Here is a 22789-nt window from a genome sequence, read left to right on the forward strand (position 1 = left end):
CTTCCTTTGAGTAGTAGCACTGCAACCCATGAAGTAAGAGGGGGACCTCTGAAGACATTGTAGCTCAGGTCTGCGAAATCACTGCATTTTACACCATCAGAGAAAAGCTACGTCGTTGCTGGGACACTGTTACTCAAGAATCCATCGTGTAACCAAACTGGGAATATTTCTGATCTTTGTTACAGATTTCTAATTCAGTTTTTTAAATTGTAGCATTGGTCCTACAGCAGATCTACTGCTCTACCCTGTGGAGAGGTACTCAAATTTGCTTACCATTAATTCCATGCATTATAATTATTTTATTAATTTTAAAACACTAAAGGTAAATTCCTTTGGCTTTTATTTATTCTCTTAGGAGTGACTAAATAGATTCCTAAATTGAAAACACATTTTTTTTCTGCTCACATAAATCAAAGGTAATAAAAATTCCTTAGTTTCTTATTTCCCCTTGGAAAAACATTATGTCCACAAGTGTGGCTTGTATTTTGACTCAGTGGTTTATGTTAGCTTTCTGCTGTTGTGAAATAGTTATTTCCTAAACAACTAATAATGTGCCTTAAAATGCTTATAATGTAATAATTGTGTCTTTCTTCCTCACTCAGCATTTTGTAGAACCTCAAATGATTCACTAGATTTCGGTTATATCTATTACTAATTATTCTCCATGTACTGCAGTCATTATATATGAAAGAGACAAATCTGAGTTTAAATATTAGCTCTTGTATCAATTTATATAATTCTGTATAAATAAACTTTAAGTATCTTCCATATGTCTGGCTTTTCCTAAGTACCAAGAATGTAATGCTTAGTGATACATAATCTGTTGCCTCCAGTTCATGGAGAAGACAAGTAAATATTTACTATGCAATGATGTACATTAGGCTAAAGAAGTATTGGTTCTACAAGTGCACAGAAGGGGCATTTGACTTAGAGCTGGTGATAAAGAAACTGTCACAATGTTGACTTAGCTGACATGTAGAAGATTCAGTGGAGTAAATAAGATTTCCAAGTCTGGCTGATATGACAGTGAATGGCAAAAATAGTGTCTAGGGTATATGAGAAAGCAAGTAGAAATAATAACATACTTAATGGGGGGACTGCAATGGTTTACTTCAGTTGATATATAGAGTATGAAGGAGACAACAGAAGGAGCTTTTATTCTGCCAGAGAAAGTGGTAGACAAATCAAAAAAGACCTCTTAAACTATTGAAAGGACTTTGCCATTTATTAGCTTAAAGCATTGCAAGATTATTAACTTTTCTAAATTCAATTTTCTCTCTTCTAATAATGGAAATAATAATGACTATGCTATAAATTGAGTGTTTGTGTCTTCTTAAAAATCTATATTTTGGCCCTGGCTGTTGTGGCTCAGTGGATTGAGCACTGGCCTGCGAACCAGAGTCTCGATTCCCAGTCAGGGCATATGCCTGGGTTGCAGGCCAGGTCCCCAGTACAGATCATGTGAGAGGCAACCACACATAGATGTTTCTCTCCCTCTCTTTCTCCCATCCTTCCCCTCTGTCTACAAATAAAATAAATAAAATCTTTTTTAAAAATCTATATGTTGAAGCTCTAATCCCCAGTGTGATAGTATTTGGAGGTGGGACTTTCAAGAGATAATTAAGTCTAGATGAGTTCATGAGCATAGATGCTGCATGATAAGATCGGTGCCTCTGTGCATGGGTGACTAGACCAGAGCTCTTTCTCTCTCTTCATCATGTAAGGAAGGTAGATGTCTGTAAACCAGGAAGAGGGCCTTGACCAAAAACCTAACCAACTGGGACCCTGATCTCAAATTCCAGTTTTTAGAACTATGGCAAATAAATGTTTTTTTTAATTTAATATACTCAGTCTATGGTATTTTTGTTATAGTTATAGCAGCCCAAGCAAAGACAACTACATTGAAATATTATTGTGAGAATTAAAGATCATACACAAATATTTTGTTATAAGGCCTTGCACATTACATACACACATTCAATTTCTTTATGTGTTGACATGTCCATACTTTCTGAATCAAGTGAAACCATTATTTACAACAAGTTCAAATAAACAAATACCTGTCAGCCATCTGCTCTGTGCTAATCATCATGCCAGAGGCTGGGATATAATACAAGGAAGAGCTAGTCCCTGATCTTCTTAAACATATGATCCTGTGGGCAAGGTCAACATGGAACAACATACCCAGGAGTAAATAACAAAATATACCATGTGATGGAGGCACATAAATCAGGTTATAACATATGCTAGTTTAATTGTCCAGGAGCTAGCAATATTTAAGTGAAATTTCAGGAACACAGAAGAATTAGCTGGGCATAATATGTGTGTGGAGTATAGGCTGGAGACTAAAATAATTTCTTTACAACAGAAATAATAGCATGTGAGCAGGACATGAGTCTTGAGTGACCATGCCATGCTTTAATTAAGTAAACAGCACTCAGAGTTGCTAACATGTAGGTGGTCAAGGGGGAGTGAAATTAAATAAAACTGAAAGGAGAATAAAGCCAAGTTGTCAGACATTTCAGAGAACATTAATGGAGTCTACATGGGGTAAGACTGAATCAGGCATTTGTGTCAGATGCCACTTTGATTGTAATATGCAGAAGAGATTGAAGGAAGGCAAGCATGGAAATGATGCGTTGGCAGACCCTTGCTCTAGGCTTAAGGAGCAATGATGTGGTACAGAAAGGACAGAGAATAAAGAATAGATTGGAGATATGTTTAGGAGTTATGTTTGATAGCATTGATGTGTACTTGATAGATGCAGTGTGAGAGAGTATTAGGAAGCAGGAGTGGCTGCCAGATTTTCAGCTCAAGTAAGTGTGTATATGGGACTGTCTTTTGTGAAAAGGAAGAACACAGGACCACATAAACACTGGAGGGAATAGTGGAGAGCTTGGAGGAATTTCAATTTTTGTTTGAGTTTTTGGCACATCCAAATGGACACATCTAATAAACAGATGGTATATGGGAATGGAGTTCTGCTCTAGAGGTGAAAACGTGGGAGTCATCTGCTTCACTAGCAAATTCATTTATTGAAGTGGGGAGAGCCCTATGGGGGATGAGGTTTAGTACATTGAAAAGAGTGCATGGGGTAGAGTCTAGATGTTTTCAGAGTTTAAATAAAGGTCTAGAAAGAAGAGCCACCAAAGGAACAGCCACAGGCACAGGAGAAAACCAAGAGAGTGTGCTTTCTGGTGATCAAAGAGAGTAGACTCTAGTGGTAGAGATTGTCAGCAGTTCTGAAATGTGCTGAAAGGTCAAGGAAAGAAAAGATTGCAGATTAAGACATCTGTGAGAAGAAGTGAGATATTTGAAGGGTGGTAGAATCCACATTTTTGTTTGAGCAGTAAGTGGAGGATAAGGACTATCTTCTGGAAAGGAGTTTGCTGTTTAAGGAGAGGAAGGAGGGTGTGATAGCTGGAAACAACCTTTTTTTCTTTTCTTTTGCTATACCTCTTTGGTGAGCTGGGTTGGAGAGAGATCGGAAAATCTGAGAGAGAAACGCTGTTCTTGATTGGGTGTGATTTCTAATATCTGGGCTTGTTGTGTGAAAACATTTTATAAATAATGTTTTCATAATACTTTTACCATTTTTGTTAGTTACCTATCTCACTTCCTTGATAAGTTAAGAATTATAAATATGCCTTTAATCTTTGGAGAAGGATACATAGTTAAGTTTTCTTAGAAATCTGAGGTCTGTTCAAGTATGTTTATAAATGCTATATGAGATTGCAAGTGAAATATTTAAAAAATACTACTCTGAGCATGGTATTTAAAACTACCATTTTGAGAACAAGTGATAGCATCTATTTCTTTCAACTTATAAGACTATCAACTCTAACCTAATCAACAAAACAAACAAGAAAGCAAAATATAACCAGAGACATTGAAATTAAGAACAAACTGACAGTAACCACAGGGGAGGGGGGATGGGATAATGGGGGGGGGAAGGGGAGGGTTTTCAAGAACATGTATAAAGGACACATGAACAACACCAAAGTGGGGGTAGGATCAAGGGTGGGAAGTGGGGATGGCTGGTATGGGGGTGTGTGATGGGGGAAAATGGAGACAACTGTACTTGAACAGCAATTAAAAAATGTGAAAAAAAAAAGACTATCAACTTTAGTTACTATTTTCTGAACTAACTCGAAGAGTACCAATGCAGTTTTATAATGTTAATCATATAGCTGTCCCTGAGTTATTGCTGAATGCACTATGTTATAAAAATCGGTAGCCTAGCAAATGTTAAAACAGAAATGTATAGTTAAAAACGGTCAGAATTGGAGTTCTCTATGAAATCAACTAAATCAAATACCCCATCAATGCTTGGCCCCCCAGGACAATGTATATGTATTTTTTTCCCAAAACTTTTTCTGAGGTAAAATATATTTCACTTAATTATGTGAAAATGCTTTTAGAAAAAAATGCCTAAAGAATGTATTCAGATTTGTTTATGTTGCCCACATTATATTTCATTTATTCTTTATGTATTTCATGTAGTTGCAGGGTATTTCAGAAACTCATTTAAAAAGACACAGAACAGCTATAAGAGAAATCTTATGGGAATACAGTCTTCAAACTCGCACCTATAGATGCATAATGGGGTCCTCCTGCTTATGTGTTAGACAGATACATTTTGTTCTTCTGTTTCTTACGCCATGTGCTACAATGTTATAATCTTATTAAGAACGGTCTGGCTGTTTTTATATCACCCTTAAGTTTGAAAGAATTGTTAGAATAGAACATCATCCACTGCTAACTTTAATCAGTTGTTTTCTCAATAGTTGGCCTGAATTTTCAAAAATTGTATCTGATTCAGGATTCAGTTAGGTTGCAAATTCGATTCTACTTCCATTACAGTTCTGTTATCTGGTAATTCCTGTTATCAGTGCAAACAGAAAATCCGGTCCTCTGCCTATTTCCCCACTGAGGGCCCTCATTGATACAGGAAAGCAGAACACACTCATTTTCATCTTGGAGACTGACCCTTGATTGCTTTCCTTTGTATTGTTTGACTTATTTTAGGGTGAAAGCTAGCGTAGAAAATATTAAGATCTTTTGAAGAGACTTGGGTACCAACAGAGCAAATAAAATTATGTGACTTTTGTAATATATTTTAATATATGAATCACATGATATACATGTAAATTTGTGCTTGTTCCTTCAGAAGGGGGAATTATTTGAATATGCATTAATGAGCCTCCTCTTATAATGACAGGTGCTGACCAAATGTTTTTAAAGAAATATATAAATTGGAAGTTGTAAAATATTATGTCTAGAAAGATGCGTAACGTCCCTGTCTGCTGGATGGGCAGCCAAACCACCAACACCATGAAGCCAGAAGCACAGACGCATAGTAGAAGTCTGGGACCCTACACTAGTGACACCTCACACCTTCGATAAGGACAATTTCATATTGCATATCAGAGTTGTGATATAGGTGGAGTTATTCTTAGGTGTATGAAGAGGGAAAATAAAAAAATAACAATAGTGATTCTGAGATGAAGAATGAGTGCCTGAGACTTATTATCCCTTAATATTGTACACGATCTTATCAAAGGGGTCCCAAGGGTGACAGTGAAGAGAATTCAGAATTGTTTTTTCACTGATTGTTGAAAATTGACGAGAGGTTCCTGAGTACTCCTCTTTGAAGGGGACATTTTGGGGCTATTTAAAATCTCACATTGTTTGAAAAAAATCAATGAATTATGAGTATTCATTAGAAAGTGTATTAAATGTTTGATCAGGTTGAAACTGAGAAACATTATCTGCTTTGAATATGAGTTCTCTTCTCCAAACTGTGTTTTCAATTCTTAAACCACTAATGGTGAGAATTAACATATTCTCCCTAACAGCAGAACTAACTGATTAAAACAGGGGTCCCCACCCTCCGGGCCATGGACCAGTGTTGGTCTGGGCCTGTTAGGAACAGGGCTGCACAGCACAAGGTGAGCTTGAATGTAATGCACTTGAATCATCCTGAAACCATCCCCCCCACTCCCACTGGATATGTGGAAAAATAGTCTTTCAGGAAACTGGTCCGTTGTGCCAGAAAGGTTGGGGACCGCTGAATTAAAAAATTGTACCAACTTTTTCTATTCAAAGGAAGAATTCTGGCTGGAGAAAACGGACAATATCAACTTCCTTGTCCACCACATCTACTTTCTTCCTTTTCCTATGATCTAGTCTACTTTCTTTTATTTGTTTTGGATATCTGCTCCTTCAAATGTTTTGTTCATACCCATTATTTACTACTGTGTTGCCAGTCCTACATCTTTCCCTGGCAGAGTTTTAGCACTCAATATTGAGTGTATAGAAGCACAGAACTTTTTCTTCAGAGACAGTATGTCTGAATGACGAGGAGATGAGGGTTTTGAAAATGAAATGATATGTGGTATGTAATAAGCATATCTCTAAATAGGAGACTGGATTCTCACTATAATTTTATAGAAATACATTTGCTTAGCTTCTAATTTCTTGTTGACTATTTTGGCATTTAGCATAGTAGTGCTAAGTATTGCAGTATTTATATATTTTCATTGCTTGCCAAGATATTTCTTATGAACTTCCCAGGAACTAATGTTCATTGATTCTCTAAGGGCTCTGTGAGAATTACAGAGGGAATCAGTGATGTTAATGACTGGATTTTTATATCTTCTTAATTTTCATGTATAAATTTAATTAGAGCCAAATCTAGGAAGATGTTACCAACAAAGAATATAATAAGAGTTTGATTAATATTTTATCAGCCTCTGACAATTCCAGAATCTAACAGCTTGCCAAACATGCTAAAACAAGAGGCTCTGTGGTTAAATAATGTTAAAATAATATTCACACCGTAACAATATGCAAATAATATTCTCCAGTGTAATCTATACCCTCCTTCTATGGCCATACTTATATCAGTTTTTATCATCTAGATTAGGAATAAAAATATTGGTTCTCAGGCTATCAGTATAATTTTAATGCATTTTTTGTTGTTTTTCAATCACTTAATTTCTCGTTAGAGCTCAAGCAACATAAAATGAACATGAATGTAGCTAAAGGTATATGTGTCTTGGAAGGTATCCCTGCTTCTATATTTCTACATGTTTCCATTCACAACAGAATTATTTTGTCATATCACTTTGAGTATGGAGTGGAACTTGACCTTGTTCCAAAGTATGTGACATAGTAATTAGTTGCTGTGAAAATTGTAAAGCTCTTTAAAATGAAGCTTTTAAATGAAGCTATACAGTAGTTATAAATTCCTTCACTCCAAAAGGACATGGGTTTGAAAGAAGGATACAAATTTTGGAGATACGAATAATTGCCAAGCAATAAATCCACTGGCCAAAATCCTTTAAGTTCCAAGTGCTAGTGGTGGCTCAAAAGGTGGCAGGCAGAGCTCGAAGATGGGACTGCCCGGCTTACTAGCTCATTTCAGTCTGCTCTGCCATGGTGAGAGGCTCGCTGGGTCAGAAGTAACTCAAACTCTGCTTTCCTCTGTCTGTGGGTTTTTGTAGGGAGGAGCGGGGAGCAGGGGTCCCTGTGCTCTCAGCTTTGCGTGAATGGTGGTTTTCCATCAACGCATTTGTCTATGACTGCTTTTGAGGAAGAGGCAAGAGGCAGAAAAAGACAGAAAGACAGAATACATTTGTTTACAAACTTGGGGGAAAAATTTGTCTTCCCAAATTTTGCTCTTTGAAACAGATTAAAATACTAGAGATTATTGAGTCAAAAAGAAACCAGTATATATAAAAAAGTGAAGTACTTTGTCTCAGTTATTATAAACTTAGTGATTACTCTTCATCTAAAAATAATATTTATACAAATTCATCTAATGTAAAGTCTAGTATAGAAAAAGTACCAACAAATATTTGCTGAGATGGGGACTCCTGAAGGAATATAAAACGTGCATAAAATTTAAATTTATTATTTTACAATTATAGATAACCGAGACCATATTAAATTCAGTAAAACATTATGCTGACTTTTTATAAGTCTCAAGATAGCAGAGGATGAAGGTGATTCATAAAACTATTTTTCCTTATCACCTCAAGTCTAATGATGAAAGCTTTAAGTGACCAAAGTAGTTTCATCGTTACCCATTTATACTTATGTATGTTTATGTGTGCATTTATATATACATATATATGTAAAACCTGTGTTTAATACTAGGCTTAGGCTGAAGAAACCTAAGAGGCCATCTTGGTAATCTTTTCACAGATATGCTATTAAGGAAGATGACACAACACTGATTTAAGTTTTATTCTACTTACTACTGAATGAAGTTCCCTGGTCCTAGCCTTCAGTATGTGATCCTCAAGTACTGCTGTGCATGTAGCTTACAGTTGTATTCAGATTCGTTTAAGTTTTTTGTTTTGGGAAATACTTTCCTAATCTACTCTGGTTTTAAATATTTCAACTAATTAAGTGCTAATTAAGTCAAAGTGCTCATATTTATTGGGACTTACAATTTTTCTCTGATAAAATAATGTATAATTTTACGTATTAAAAAGCCCATATAGTTTTCAAAAATATTGAAAGTAAGCTTTGATTGTTTGGAATATTTAACTACTTTATCACATTATTTCTGCATAGATAAAGTTTGGAGTCCAGTGGAATGGAGTAGGGACAGTAAGAGAAAAGGTAGTGTGATAGGCAGAATTCTAAGAGGGCTCCGTGATCTCCACCGCCGGGTGTTATGTCCTACACGGTCCTCACCCCTTGAATGTGGGGGGAAACTGTAACTTACTTATAACCAATAGCATGTGACAAACAAAGCTTACGGAATATCGATCTTGTGATGACTTAAGGCTACCTCACGAGGGAGATGATGTGAGGAAGGCTGTGTGTGCTGGCAGGGTTTCGTCTTGCTCGTACACGTGGAGAGCTTCTCCTGATGCCCTTGAAGAAGCAAACAGGCAGGTGGTAACCTGCCTAAGAAGAGGGTCGTGTGGCAGAGGGAACAATGACAGCCTCTAGCAGCTGAAGGCAACCACCACCTGAGAGTCAGTAAGAAGTCAAGCCAGGACCCTCAGTTGCCCAGCCATAACCAAATAAGTTTGCCAAAGAATGTGAACGAGTTTATAAACAGATTCTTTCCCAGCTGAGCTTCCAGAAGGTAACTCAGTCTGGCCAACACCTTGATTACCGCTTTGTAGAACCCTGACCTGGACCTGTGAGCCATACAAAGTATGGGATAATAAATATGGGTTGTTTCACGCAGCTAATTTTGTGGCAATTTGTTATACAGCATACAATACTAACACACCCAGAATATGAGAATTGGAACTGAGAAGAGGTAGCATAAGTAATGTATTTTTTCCATTTAAACCAATGAACTTTTGTAATACCTCAGTCCTCTCTTTGAAAAATATAATGTATCCCTAAGACAAATATGAAAAAGTTAAAAAATAAGCATAACACTTAGAAAATATTTTATAGCAATTATTATCTACACTTCGTTTTATTTTTCTGTATGAAACAGTCCAATAATTTGACCTTAAGATGTCTAATTTCATCCAAGCTTAAAAATGATTTCTATATTTTCAAGTCCATCAAATGTACATGGAGATAAATGTCTCATTCTAAATCCAATACTCTTTAAAAATTAAGTTTAAAAAAAACAGTATAAACAGTTCAACATCTTCACATATTTTACTTAGTCACATTGTATATGCACATGTGCAACTATATGTTTATGAAATTAGTTTTTCATTTCAGTATTGTCATAGAACTACTGTATTATATCCCCAAGTTGCTCTTTTAAAATAATAGTCTTCCTGCTGGAAATCTCAGCACAGCTAAGTATTACGTGGAGATTATACTGGTCCTTACCTCTCGAGCTCTCACTGTAAAATAGGCAAGTGCTGGGTTGAAAAAAAAAGGAAGATATTGATAGCAGACAGTGTTAACTCTAGCTGCCTTGCATCCTGACAATAAAAGCATGTTCGAATCAAAACCAAGGTTGTACAACATGAAATTATAACAGACTTATCGGTGTGAATACAGATGGCTTCTCAACCCGAGGTACCTGGTTGAGGATTTGCTATGGGGTTCCACCCAACAGCTTTGAATCTCAACTCTAAATGACCCTGACAATAATAAGCCTAGAATAGCTTGATCCCAGGCAACTTAGTGAGACCCCGCTTGTAATGAGCAGGGCTATTTTAATAATACAGCAGAAGCTTTTGTTCGCTAAAGCTTTAATGTGGGTTTTTAAAAAAAGGCTTTTCTACTTCTCTTTACTTTGCAGCTCCTATTGAATCAATGACTCAGTCCTCATTCTAGAAGGACAGGCAACATTTTCTCATGTCTTACTTTCTCAATGAGATACATTTGAGATAATATATTACTTAGTATTGGCTTATTTAGTTTTAGTCAGATACTCTGAAATGTTCCCTAACAACAGACTGGAGTCTAAGGCTATAAGAATTATTCTACATAGTTAAAATATTAATTTGCCAGAGCTGGTGAATAGAGTAAGAAGCATTTCAAGTCCCTTTATAATCAGAGTAACTTTGCATTATAATATCACATAAACCTGCTATTTGTAGGTATAATATACGTACTGTTAAAACAAGTCAGGATTTCAAATAATTACATACAGAAAATAAAATGTCTGTCTTTGACCAGCTCTTTGCTTTTTATTGTTCATTAATTACCAGTGCACAGATGAACTGGCATGGATGCAAAAGTCTATGGCAATTTCACATCTGTATATCAGATGTAACTGATTTTTGGCATCCAGCCAGATCATTGTGCGTTTCTATTTCATTGCTCTGTAAAATTCATGCTTATGAAAAATTCTCACAGGGTGCAAATACAACTAGTTTTTATGAAATTTTACAATAACACACAAAATATGTATTTTGTACAAACAGACAAAATACATGAATTAAACATATTCAAATATTTATCTGTGGAAGGAAGTGGGGAGTGAGAATCAGATGTGCTGAAAAGGAATATAAAAAGTAAAAATTCACTCAAAAAGACATCGGTGGGGGTGGGTGTTTACCAGTCTGCAGTGATAATCGTCAAATTTATCTTCACCGTGACATTGCCCGCGCACGTGGACACGGATGTGTACACACTGAAATGCAGTTTCTAAGCAAGGGTGAATACTACTTTTCTTTACCTTTAAAAATGTGACCATTTATTTTATTTTATTTTGCCACATTTTTATAGATTTTATGATTAGCATTTTAAAAGTTGTATAACTATACTTAAAATTATTAATATAATTTATATCCTCCTTCTCAGTTTATACAAATTGACTCGAATGATTCATTTTTAAGTATATATATGACATCCTTTTCATTCTCTAAAGTAGATGAAACTCTCATCTTCAGTGATTAGATGTTTAAATTCAGCCCAATTTCACGTACGTGTGATTGACTGCTGTGCTTCGAAGAACATGGCCTCCTCCTCCGACTTCGTGCTAGGTGGCTTATACCTCTTACCTCAGATAACAGACTGCTCTGTTGTAGGCAAGGTATCTAGCTTTTACATCTCTGTGAGATTTAAAAAAAGACATCTCGGTAGATGTGGACAATGGGGAGCATAGCATCACCTTTTTAGAAGAAAAACTACCCCTTCCTCTGGATGGACACCGCCCCACCCCGAGACAAGCACTCACAAGGCGAGCACATTGGGCTTCAGCCCCAAGGACTCCTCCCAGGAATGTTTATCCATGACCTTGGCTACAGGGAGCCAAATGGAAGCTCAGGAGGTTCAGGGTCTCAAACCAGTGTCCAAACCCAAATCCCTAACTTTTAAGGCCCTTCCTTCTCTTCTCTTTCTCATTTCCAAGAAAGATGGTCACCCCTATATAATTACCATTTACTCAGCACTTCCTGTATGCTTTATATGAGCACAATATGTGCCAGACATCCTGTAAAACAATGCCTCATATGCACATTCTGTTTAATCTTAAGATACTAATTCTACCCTATTTTACATATGAGAAAATCAAAGCTTAAAAATCAAGCAGCTTGGTGAAGGTCAGCTGGCTGGGAAATTTCAGAGTAGTTTCCAAAACAAAAAGTGCCTGACCGTGGTACTGCGTGGTATCACTGCGAACCTCGTGAGCTAGCCCTGTGCCCAGGGATCTCGCTGAACTACCGTGTGCAGTAAATGGACACAGGCACAGCTTCGGTTTCGTATTCCTAGGCCCACTCTAGACCCTTGGACCCTGAGCCTCCACAGGAATCTGCATTTTAGCAACCACCCTGTGACCCTTATGCAAATAAAAACTTAGAACACATCGCCTGACTTACGCAAGACACCCTTGCCTGAAATGCTATGGTAACTTTCTTCTGCCTACATGGTAAAAATTAAACTTTAAAACATTGAATTACCAAGGTTTGCTTTACCTGGGACTTGCCCCCATATGTTGCTCTCTCATGTTTGTGCCTATAACCAAATGATATCAAACTTTGTGTTAAAATGTTAATACTAATACCTAAAATTACCAAATAGATACCATATTTTGTTTACTCTTATGAGTATTTGCAAAATATACCACATAATATACCATATTTAAATATCTTAATAAGCCTGTGGGGTAGGTATCAATTACTATTCTAATATCCCGATTAGAAATCAGATCTCAGAGAGGTTAAGGAATTAGTTCAAGGTCATAAAACTATTAGATCTCAGACACCTGCATGCCAGCCCAGCACATTTGCATATGATGCTGATGCTTTGCCCAAATTACAGACATTCATAGAAGCATGAGGAAGCATAATGAGTTTAGAGAGTAGCAAACTCCTCAATGACATAATTAAACAGCTTTTTCAATTATATGTGATCTTTTGCTCACTGTAGATAAGGAGACTGACTGAGACAAGTCAGGGTACTTGCCAGGTTACTAGCTACAAGGGGCAGAGATAGAAACCAAAGCCAAGTTCAACTCCTAACTCTTCACAGTTTCAGAACTCTGATGCTTATTCTTGACACAGCATGGTACCACTCATTCACTTTGCTGAAATCATCTCCTTTGAATAAATTGCGTATTTCCATTGTTGTATTCCAATCCTGAGGTTCATCCTAAATCACAATTAAATTATGAGGACATTTATCTAGGGCAGAAGTATTTTCTTTATTCTTTTTAAAAATTTATTTATATTACTTATGTTGTTACAGTTATTCCCACCTTTTCTCCCCTTCTCCACCTCCACCCAACCCCACATTTTATCCTCCCTTAGCCGATCCCCTTTTTGTTGTCTGTGTCCATGGGTCGTGCATACATGTTCTTTGGTTAATCCCTTCTTTGTGAGTTCTCCTAAGAGAAACAGGTATGCAATCTGTAATGAGTCTTGTTCTCATGTATAGCTCTCACTCAGTATTAGTTTTCAGACTTTCTTGTTCTCTAATTTAAGTGCTCTGCTTGGTATTCTGATCCTGACTGTCACTTCTGACCCTTTGCAATCTGCGCCCTGTGCATTCTTTCCACCATGTGTGCCGCCTTTTAACTTTCTAAGGAAAGGGGAAATCTTACTTTTTACTGTGGAAGGAATATTTTTTTAAATATTTTATTTATTTATTTTTGGAGAGAGGGAAAGGGAGGAAGAGAGGGAGAGAGACATCAATGTGTGGTTGCCTCTTGCATGCCCCCAACCTAGGACCTGGCCTGCAACCCAGGCATGTGCCCTGACTGGGAATTGAACTGATGACCCTTTGGTTCACAGGCCAGCACTCAATTCACTGAGCCGCACCAGCCAGGGCTGGAAGGAATATGTTTTTAGTGTTTAAAATAATTTATCTCAAGGATGCATTAGGCAATCAAGGTATTGGTGTGTTAGGTATGCACTTTGTCAATGAAATAATTCAATTCTTTAAACATTTACTTTATATGTGAGACTCTTGGCTACAAGCAGTAAGGCATACAAAAGTAAATTAAACAGAGCCCTTTATTTATGAAACTTAAATCATTAGGGATGCTAAGATACAGTAAAAAATCATTGTGTCAACTATAAAAGTTCACATGATAATAATGAATGGCCAGCTACCTTAGACCAGTATTTTCCATTCCTAAAAGTTATGCAAATAACAATCAGAATAGAATAAAATTTTTTCTACAAACATATTAAGATGATAAACTACCAAAAAGTCAAAACATAAGTATTTTGTTACAGAAATTATATGTATGCATGAATAATGAAACATCATTAATAATGATTATTTGAATATTTATTGTCAAAAGGAATGTCCATGATATTTTTTAAAGATAAAAGTAGGTTAAAAATGTGATTTTTACAGCAGGATTTAAATTGGTTTTAAAGTGTTGGTGTGAGAGGGAGAAAGATACAGAGAGATAGAGAGGTTTAGAAACATCTAGAGAATCATATACAAGATTTTTTAAAAAGTTATCTCAGGGTACTGGATTTTTCCATTACATTTTCCTTTGGCTTACTGTGTTTTTAAATTGTCTCTCTGAAATGTACATACATTTATGCTATAGTCTATGGTGTGTTTTTGTTTCTTATTAAATGTAGTTTTCCACAAATCCAAATACGTTGATATAAAAAACCAGCTATTGTCATCCATGAGAGTTCAATTGAACATATCTAATTCTTCGTAGGAGGGGACGAAGATACGAATTGCTCTGTACTGTAGCTGCCTGTCTAATGTGTCATCACAGTTATAATTGAACATCACCGGGAATGAGATCGACTGTGTCGTTAATGAAAAACGCATTTAGTTCTTCTTAGTACTGGACCATCTTTATGATACCAGCTGCTTTATTTAACCAATGATGTCAATGCATGGTTTATTCCACATATGTGATGTTTCAGTAAATTGAGAAAAGTCTCCCTAAATAAAATGCACACAATTTTGTTTAAACATTTATTGATAAAATGTTCTTTATTAAAATGTCAGTGTTTAAGCTTTTAAAACTTCAATTTATATAATTGTAAAATGTGTCTGTCTCGTATAAGTCCTCACCACTGCCCCCCATCTTCAATGTTTTGAAGGAAACAAATGATTCAGCTTCTTCAAGTCATCAGTAAAATAAGAGCAACCAGGATATGCTTAAGGGCTCTGGGTTCACCTATGATTTATCTTGTGATTAACTCGTGTACATTTTACTGCGTGACATTTATGACACATTTGGCTGACCTTAGATTATTTCCACATTCATTAGAATTGTCCCCTTTCATCTGGAAAACTGAACTTGCAAGATAAATTAATTATGCAATAAGTGAGAAGTTACTCTCTGAGAATATATGTGGATAAATATGGCAATGTTCTAGAGGCATTCTGGGCTATTTTTTTTTTCTTGAACAGGTTGAGTTTATCATCATGATAAATATTCCACTTTGTCCAGGAAGAAAACCTGTGCTATGGGATTTTGTCTGTGTATTCTGCACCTTGTAATTGCTAACCAACCTCTGGATATTTGCCCTTTCGCAAGCACTACTATAATATATTTGAAATTGTCTTCATTTTTAGATTCTTTTTTCTCAGAGGCTCAGATGAATGTGTGGGAAAAACGTGATAGGGAGGGACTCGAATTCTAGGCATGGGAAATTCCTTAAAAAAATGTATACCTGATTTAGACAACAGGATGCTTTTTTTCACCAGTTTACATGTCTATTTTCAGAACTTTATTGTAAGGATCTTATATATCACAATATTTAAGAAATATGCTAAAACTATTTAAAAGCATGTTTCTGTTATAAGGTCCTGAGTCACACATGCCTATACAAACCTAAACAGTCTATCTTTAAGCTCCTATAAGAATGTACGAAGTTTCCTTATACCCAAAAGATGTGGAGATATGTAGGGCTTAATATAAGAGGGTGGATTGAGAGGGAGAAGGAGAGGGAAGGCTGAAGAGAGGAAGGCAGGGAAAGAGTGGAAGAGAGAGAGAGAGAGAGAGAGAGGGAGAGAGAGGGAGAATGAGAATATGATCAAAGGAGCTTAAGAGATTATTTTGACTTGTCAATAATAGTGTCATTGAAGCAAACTGCTAAACTTCTTAGTACTGATGAAGTAAAGCAGTAAAAACAACCACGAAAAGAAAGCAGAGAATCACTGGCTGAGAGGACATAGTACCGATAAAGCAGCCCAATGCCAATGATCGGTAGGGCATCAATTTGTCTTTTGAGCCGTAGCACCTGGTACTAATTGGTGCAAAGAGTTCAGCAGTCCCTGCGTGGTTAGCACACTCAGCTCTCTCCTGTATGTGCTGTGAGAAGCAGGACAGCTAATTGCTGTTGCTTCAGTGCCAGTGAATCAACATGCTGAGCTAATAGCAACAGATAGAGGGCAGACGGATTCCTGCTAGCAGCTTAGAGTTAGTTGCTTGTGGTAACTAAGGCAGTTGGCATACATCTCAGAACGGGGAGAAAGAAAGAGAGTGTGCCTTCTGGGTTGATATGTTGAGGTGTTTTTTTTTTCTCTATAATATCTTCTTGATGATACAAGACTGGATATTAATGTCTCACAGACTCAAGAAGTGTAACGTGTGAACGAATCGTTTGGACCTAGATATGAACACTGGTTGTTTTGAAAGGGATGTGCAGGAGGCAGCCTTGGCAAGAAAACTTGCTGCATAATCTTACATGGACTAAAGATGAAACTTTAAACTGGTAAGTTCTTTCTCCTCCCACCTCCTTTTCTTTACCTGTCAAATTTAAGGCAGCAGGGAGGTACAGAGAAAGTCACAAGCTTGCTCCAGAGCAATGGGTCTCTTTCATGCTTCTTCCAGAAACAGAGTAGTAATGATATACAAGTAATTATCTTCTGGGGGAATGAACATAAGCCCTTGTCCTCTCATTTTTCCTAATTACTGTGTGGCGTTATAATTATGTTGAGATGTCAATGTAATATTTAGACACATGTAAAATGATAACTCTGTGTGGTAGTCATTTTTTAAAAATTTCACTCCTCAACCGTTCTTTGCTTCTCTCTCTCTCTGACAAAATAGAGAAAAAGAAAAAGGGCCAAAGTATTGGCATGCTATGTTTGTTTTTTTTGCGTGCAAATATATGTGTATGATGCTTTGTGTGTTGTAGTAGCTGGAGGTTGTAGTTAATGAGTAAGTTCAGGTGGCTAACTCTGTATCACAAATAACAGCATTATTTTTCGTGTTTTGTTATAATATAGAGAATCCTGATATTTTCACTGCAGGTGTTTTAGGACATCTACTCCTTTGTGGAAGTATCTTGAAGCTTTTAGAATTTGAATCCAGATGGACTTTATTCTTATAATATGAAGTTAATACTATATAGTACTAACAACTTTCCCACTTTGTGGTATTGGCCTTTACTTTAAAAACCTAATTTGACTGAATGTGGAAGAAGGGGGCGGGCAGGGCAGGGGAGAGTAATCGGGGGAAAATGGAGACAACTGTAACTGAAGAACAATAAAAAAAAAAAAAAAAGAAACACACTTCAGTAGCTACAGAAAAGGAGGGTCCTGAGAAAGAAGCGTCAGGCCCTGCCTGCTGGTTCTCTAGAGCATATCTGTCGTGTGCACAGGTGGTCATCTATTTGATGGACTTGTAGCATGTACGCAGACAACCATTGTTAACTAGAGTATAATGTGACAGCCTCATGTAAGGTGAACTCCAAGTCCTTACTCACTGGTTTTCACAAATAGAGCTAATTGTCAAGTGTAGTAACCAAATACTTAAGGGGTAGAGTTATTGTGTTGCTTAACATCGGAGAAGCAAGTAATTTGTAAAAGAAGAATATTTGAAGCATAGAAGGCTTCCTATAGTTTTCACAGCAAGTTTGAACTGTTTTAGATATGCTCATGTGCACTTATTTTTGTACTGCCACTTGGCTCTTCCGTAACTTTCTTTAGTTTTCTTTAATTGTGGCTTAGTGTAAGTCAGAGCATTTATCTGTACATGGGAGTCTTCAAATTTCAGCAACCTGATCCCCTTGACTGTGTACTCATCCTCCTATGAAATAAAAGGGCAATTTAATGTGCACGTGGTTGCGCTGAGTAAGGACCCCCTCACCTCTCAGCTGTTGCAATAATGGACTGAGCAGGGGGTGTGAATTCCCTCACCTTGCCACAGAAATGACCCCTAAACATTAGCCATCAAAGGACCTGAATTGATCATGGTATGTGCTATCTTCCTGTTAACAACTTATTTGGAATATTATGGGGCAAAGTTTTTAGTATTATTTATAAAGAGGTTTAAATAAAAACCTTCATTTTCTAAGATTTTTTTGGAATAATATATCCATTAATGATATTTGATGAGCTTGTTTAATTAATGTCTGGACTATAAAATTAGCTCAAAAATGGTAATAATAGTAATTCTAAGAAGAAATAAACTAGGGTTCAAGTTAAATGTCCATTACCAACTTTTTTAGTCTTTCCATATTTAAATTTTATGTAGTATGCATTTTGTATTCTTATCATCCAACTAAGCCGAGGAAGACATAAACTGAAGCCATTTGTAAAAATCCTCCAGTATTTTGGTAAACAGCCTTAGTATGAAGTTAAATGCAAAAGATAACTGTTATTTTCTTGTCAAAACAAATAACTATTTTTCTTTAATCACAAAATGTGTGTTATGCAAATATGTGTTGAACAATTAATTATACCTTTTAGAATCACTTGAACATGTGGGCTTTTACCTCCTGAATAAATAATAAGCCTTTATAGTAAAAGTAAAAAGTAAAACTAAAATAATAAAGCAATCCCCTAAATGTGAATATTTTAAGGGTAGAGGAGCATATTACCCCTACTTGTAAATGTGCAGGTATAATTTTAGACAATAAGAACTTTCGTTCCTATTTACAAAACTTCTCGCATAAACCAGCTGTTATCTTAACTCCATCCTAGCACAGAAGTCCCTGTATAAACGTAGACCTTAACGTAGCCTTGACAGTGGGTATAAATATATGGCTTTAACTTTTACTAAGGAGTCCAACCTATGAATAAATTCAAGTTGGCAGAAATAATAATCTCAAACAAGAGACGGCTTCTAAATCGACTGGGCATGTTTATTGTCTAGAGGTTTAATTTTGCTTGGAACTCTATGTTTAGAGTAGGTTTTAGTAGCAGTTTTATTTTTCTCTTTCCCCCCTTTTTAAAGAATTGTTCTTACTATTGGCGTCACTGGTGTTTCTGGACTATTGTCATCCTACCTCTCTCACACATATGTGGAAGGCTATACAATTATAGTGTTTAAAAGACAGTTTTACTTGACAGGGATGACTTTCCAGAATGGGTTTTGTTTCTCCCCACTAAAACTTTGTTTGGATATAGATTTGTTTGTTTTGTAATGGGATTGTTAATGTATTACTCTATAATATAGTAGACCATAGATTTGAAAGTAATGATGACACGTGGGGCTTCATCTATTAGTTTCGCACTTCACTGAGTTACATGAGGAGATAATGGAAGGAACTATGGGAATTCATTAGTGCTCATAGTCAATTTTGGGTGAAAAAAATAACTACTATGAGTAATTTATGGCAAGATTATGTTCTCTTGATAGTCTCTGGATAAATTTGAAAGGTTCAAACACTCAGACACTGAAGTAATGATTAACTATCATCTAACTGGAATACTAGAGCCACTTAGATAGAAATAAAGATAGGACCAGAGAATGTACATAGAAATTTCAAATGCAACCATTGCTTTCTTGCACATAAGAATGACGTGCAAGGTAAGAAGGTAATTTTGAATGTGAGTATGAGTAGTATGACCTTGAAGTAGAGTCACTCCCTGTAATGTGTAAACCGATCACCACCTATAATCTATGAACCAATGTGCCAGATTTACAGACAGTGATATGAGTATCACTTGGTCTTAGTCTGCAAAGAAGTCACACACTAATGAGTAAGATACACACACAATTCATTAATTAAAATGAGGAGCATAGGAACTGCAGATTCTGGTATAAACAAAAATTATTTTCTTGTACATTCCCTAAGCATTTTTGAGTCAGTGCCCACATTTGTAAAACTTGACCTATCAGAGTTTTTGTAAGGAACAGCCAAGAGAATGAATACGAAACATTTAAGTTGTTAAATAATCTAATGTGCAATTAATCATTCTAACATTCTAGAAATTACTTCTCAAAATGTTTTTTTTGTTATTTGTGTTTCTACAACAAACAATAATAGCAACGAAATGATTTCCAATCTGACCAGTAAAAGTTTCTACCTGAGCACTGTAAGGGACAGATTTCCTTTTATCTCACAAGTCGTTTAAAGGTTTCACTCAACCTTAATATCAGGTCATAGCTATTGAAGCAATAAATGTAAAAGGCAAAAGCAGTCATTACTTCAAGAAGCTAAAGAATATAAAGCACTTCTTTCCTTCCACCTGGTAAATGGAAAAATTCAAAGCTTGTTTATTGTGTTGTTTGATGGATAAGAAATTGACAGGAGGTGTAACTTCGTTATGGCCTTTAGCGTGTAAACATTCTCAGGCCATGGCAGATGTGTAGTTCCCATTACTTTGAAAAGTCATTCATTCAAATGCCTAGTGAAAGGGTGGGTTTCAGACAGAATTAAGCCCTGTTTCCTGAATGGGAAGACAGTGCTGTGTGCGATGAAGTGCATCATTCAAACGGGAGCTCGGTTAATGAATGCTCTCCCTGTGGTTTTCATGGAGGTGTCAGAATGAGCCTTTTCTGATTCTGCATCACTGAATCCTTATGGAAATGCAAATTGTTTATCCAAGGACACTGAGTTTCCTTTTTGCTTGATCATTTAGGGGACTGGTTTCTTCAACCTTACAGCACACCACTGGAATCCAGAGAAGGTTCATTAAGACTGGATGAGCAGTTGTTATTTCTTTAAAACCTTAAGTCACTGTCTGTGAGACAGAGACACAGAGAAATGAGAGAGATACTCACAGAGATGTACAAAGAGAGACACAGAGATAGTCACTGAAGAACAAGAGAAACAGAGAGAATTACAAAAAGAGATGAAATAACCTTGACCAGTGTGGCTAAGTTGGTGGGGTATCTTTCTGCAAAGCAAAAGGTTGCCAGCTCTATTCCAGGTCAGGGCATATGCCTAGGTTGCGGGTTTGGTCCCTGGTCAGAGCATGTACAAGAGGCAACCAATTGATGTTTCTCTCACACACCGACTCTTTCTCCTTTCGTTCCCCTCTCTCTCGAAACAAATAAAATATTTTAAAAATATTTTAAAAAGAGATGAAATAAAGTTAGAGACAGAGTCAAAGATGAGCAAAAATGATTGAGGGCAGAGAGAGAGACTGAGATACACAGAGAAAAAAGAGAGAACGAAGAAAGGAGTCAAAACAAAAAGTCAGAGAGACAGAAATGGGCATAAAAAGACAGACTGGCAGAAAGACACATGGTTGAAAACAGAGGAAAAAAGAAGATATATAGATAGGGAAAGGAGAATAGAGACAAAAAGACTGAGTACAGAGACAGAAAGGGAGCTTGAGAAAGACAGACAGACTAGACAGAGAGCAAGAGGTGAAAAGGCAGAGGCGATAGCCTGAGATCCAGAGATGGGAAATGAGACAGAGTGAGTAGGTGGAGAAGATGGGAGGTGAGCAGATGGCACGAAGCTTCAGTCCTGCTCCAGTCCCTTACTAGTGATGAGCTTGATGTCTAAGCTCTCAGCCCTGGTTTCTGTCTGCGGAAGTTTAACAAAGGATTAATTCACATATATAAATTGCCCTAGCACACGACCTGAAACTAAGAAATGTCTCAGTAAATGGGAACTGATATTTGTCATCATTATCATCAATACCAAAGTGGAGTTCCAGCAGTATAGGCTTCAGAGTCAGAGCTCAAGTCAAATCCTGACTCAGCCCTTGTTCCACATGGAATATAGCAAATAATTTCACATTCATAAGCTACAGTTGCTTCACTTATGAAACTCAGATATTATTTTCTACCTCATGGTCATGCTCTATGAATTAAATAAAAAAGTATATTTCATTTGGAGCTTTGCATAGTTTATTTTAGTAGTTCTATTAACTAACTCAGTGCCCAGAATTTAATAAGTGTTCAATAAATATTTAATCAATACATGCATATTTGCTCTGAATATTAATTTTTGTGAAATGATGTTTTGGTGTTTTAATATGATATGCTGCAATAAAATAGTCAGTTTCCTCCTGTCTGCTCTGCAGAGAAAGGTGGTATTAATTTGCAGAATTGCTATAGCAGAGGTCTTCCTGCTATCCATCCTACTTTCTTAAGAACAATTAAAGTAATAGTTATGACCAGGAAAATGACTTTTGGTCACCTTTATTGATGTATTTATTTTACTTCCTTAATACAGGGAGTATTTGTAGAAGAGGTGGCTGGGATTTGGAATGTTTGTAATAATAAAAAGAGTGAAGATGTATTGGGGCAGATGAAGTTAGAACAATTAAGTTAGAAAAAGGCAGCAAACTGAGAAGTGAGAAGTGAGAAAAAAGATTTTGGAAAGCTGAGATAAACATGGGCCCACTTTTCTGAATTTCAAGAAGAGATGGCAAAAAGGAGCATTAAAAAAGGATATGCATGGTTTATAAATGAAAATGTGTATTGTAAATGCACTCAAGTTATTTGCTGATATAAGGTAGATTATGAGAAAGTAAAGTGCTTTTCCAAAATATTAATTGAAAGGTCCATAATTTCAATTATATATTTTTTCATTTTTTATATTTTTGGTTCTTGAATTTTTAAATGCTGAGCTCTCTTTACTAAATGTGTTTCTTATTCATGGCTATATTTACAGGAAAGCACTCTAATAATGGGTGCAAGAGTTTGATTTGAATGCTTGTTATCTTCTGCCTTTGATGTGTTGTTAAATTTGTTTGATAAAGAAAGCAAAGAATAAATATTGAGCAT

At 36.3% G+C, this 22789-nt stretch overlaps 1 protein-coding gene across 1 annotated transcript in view; it reads left to right on the forward strand.

Moving 5' to 3' along the window:
- The window catches only part of PCDH15 (protocadherin related 15), an 870634-nt gene that overhangs the window by 71644 nt on the left and 776201 nt on the right, over positions 1 to 22789 (forward strand). Inside the window, exon 3 of the mRNA XM_053923048.1 lies at positions 16445 to 16586. The gene's annotated coding sequence lies outside the window, so the exon portion shown is untranslated. The remainder of the gene's footprint in view (positions 1 to 16444; positions 16587 to 22789) is intronic.

This window comes from Desmodus rotundus, chromosome 4, assembly GCF_022682495.2.
Source record: "Desmodus rotundus isolate HL8 chromosome 4, HLdesRot8A.1, whole genome shotgun sequence".
Classification (NCBI taxonomy): Eukaryota; Metazoa; Chordata; class Mammalia; order Chiroptera; family Phyllostomidae; genus Desmodus; species Desmodus rotundus.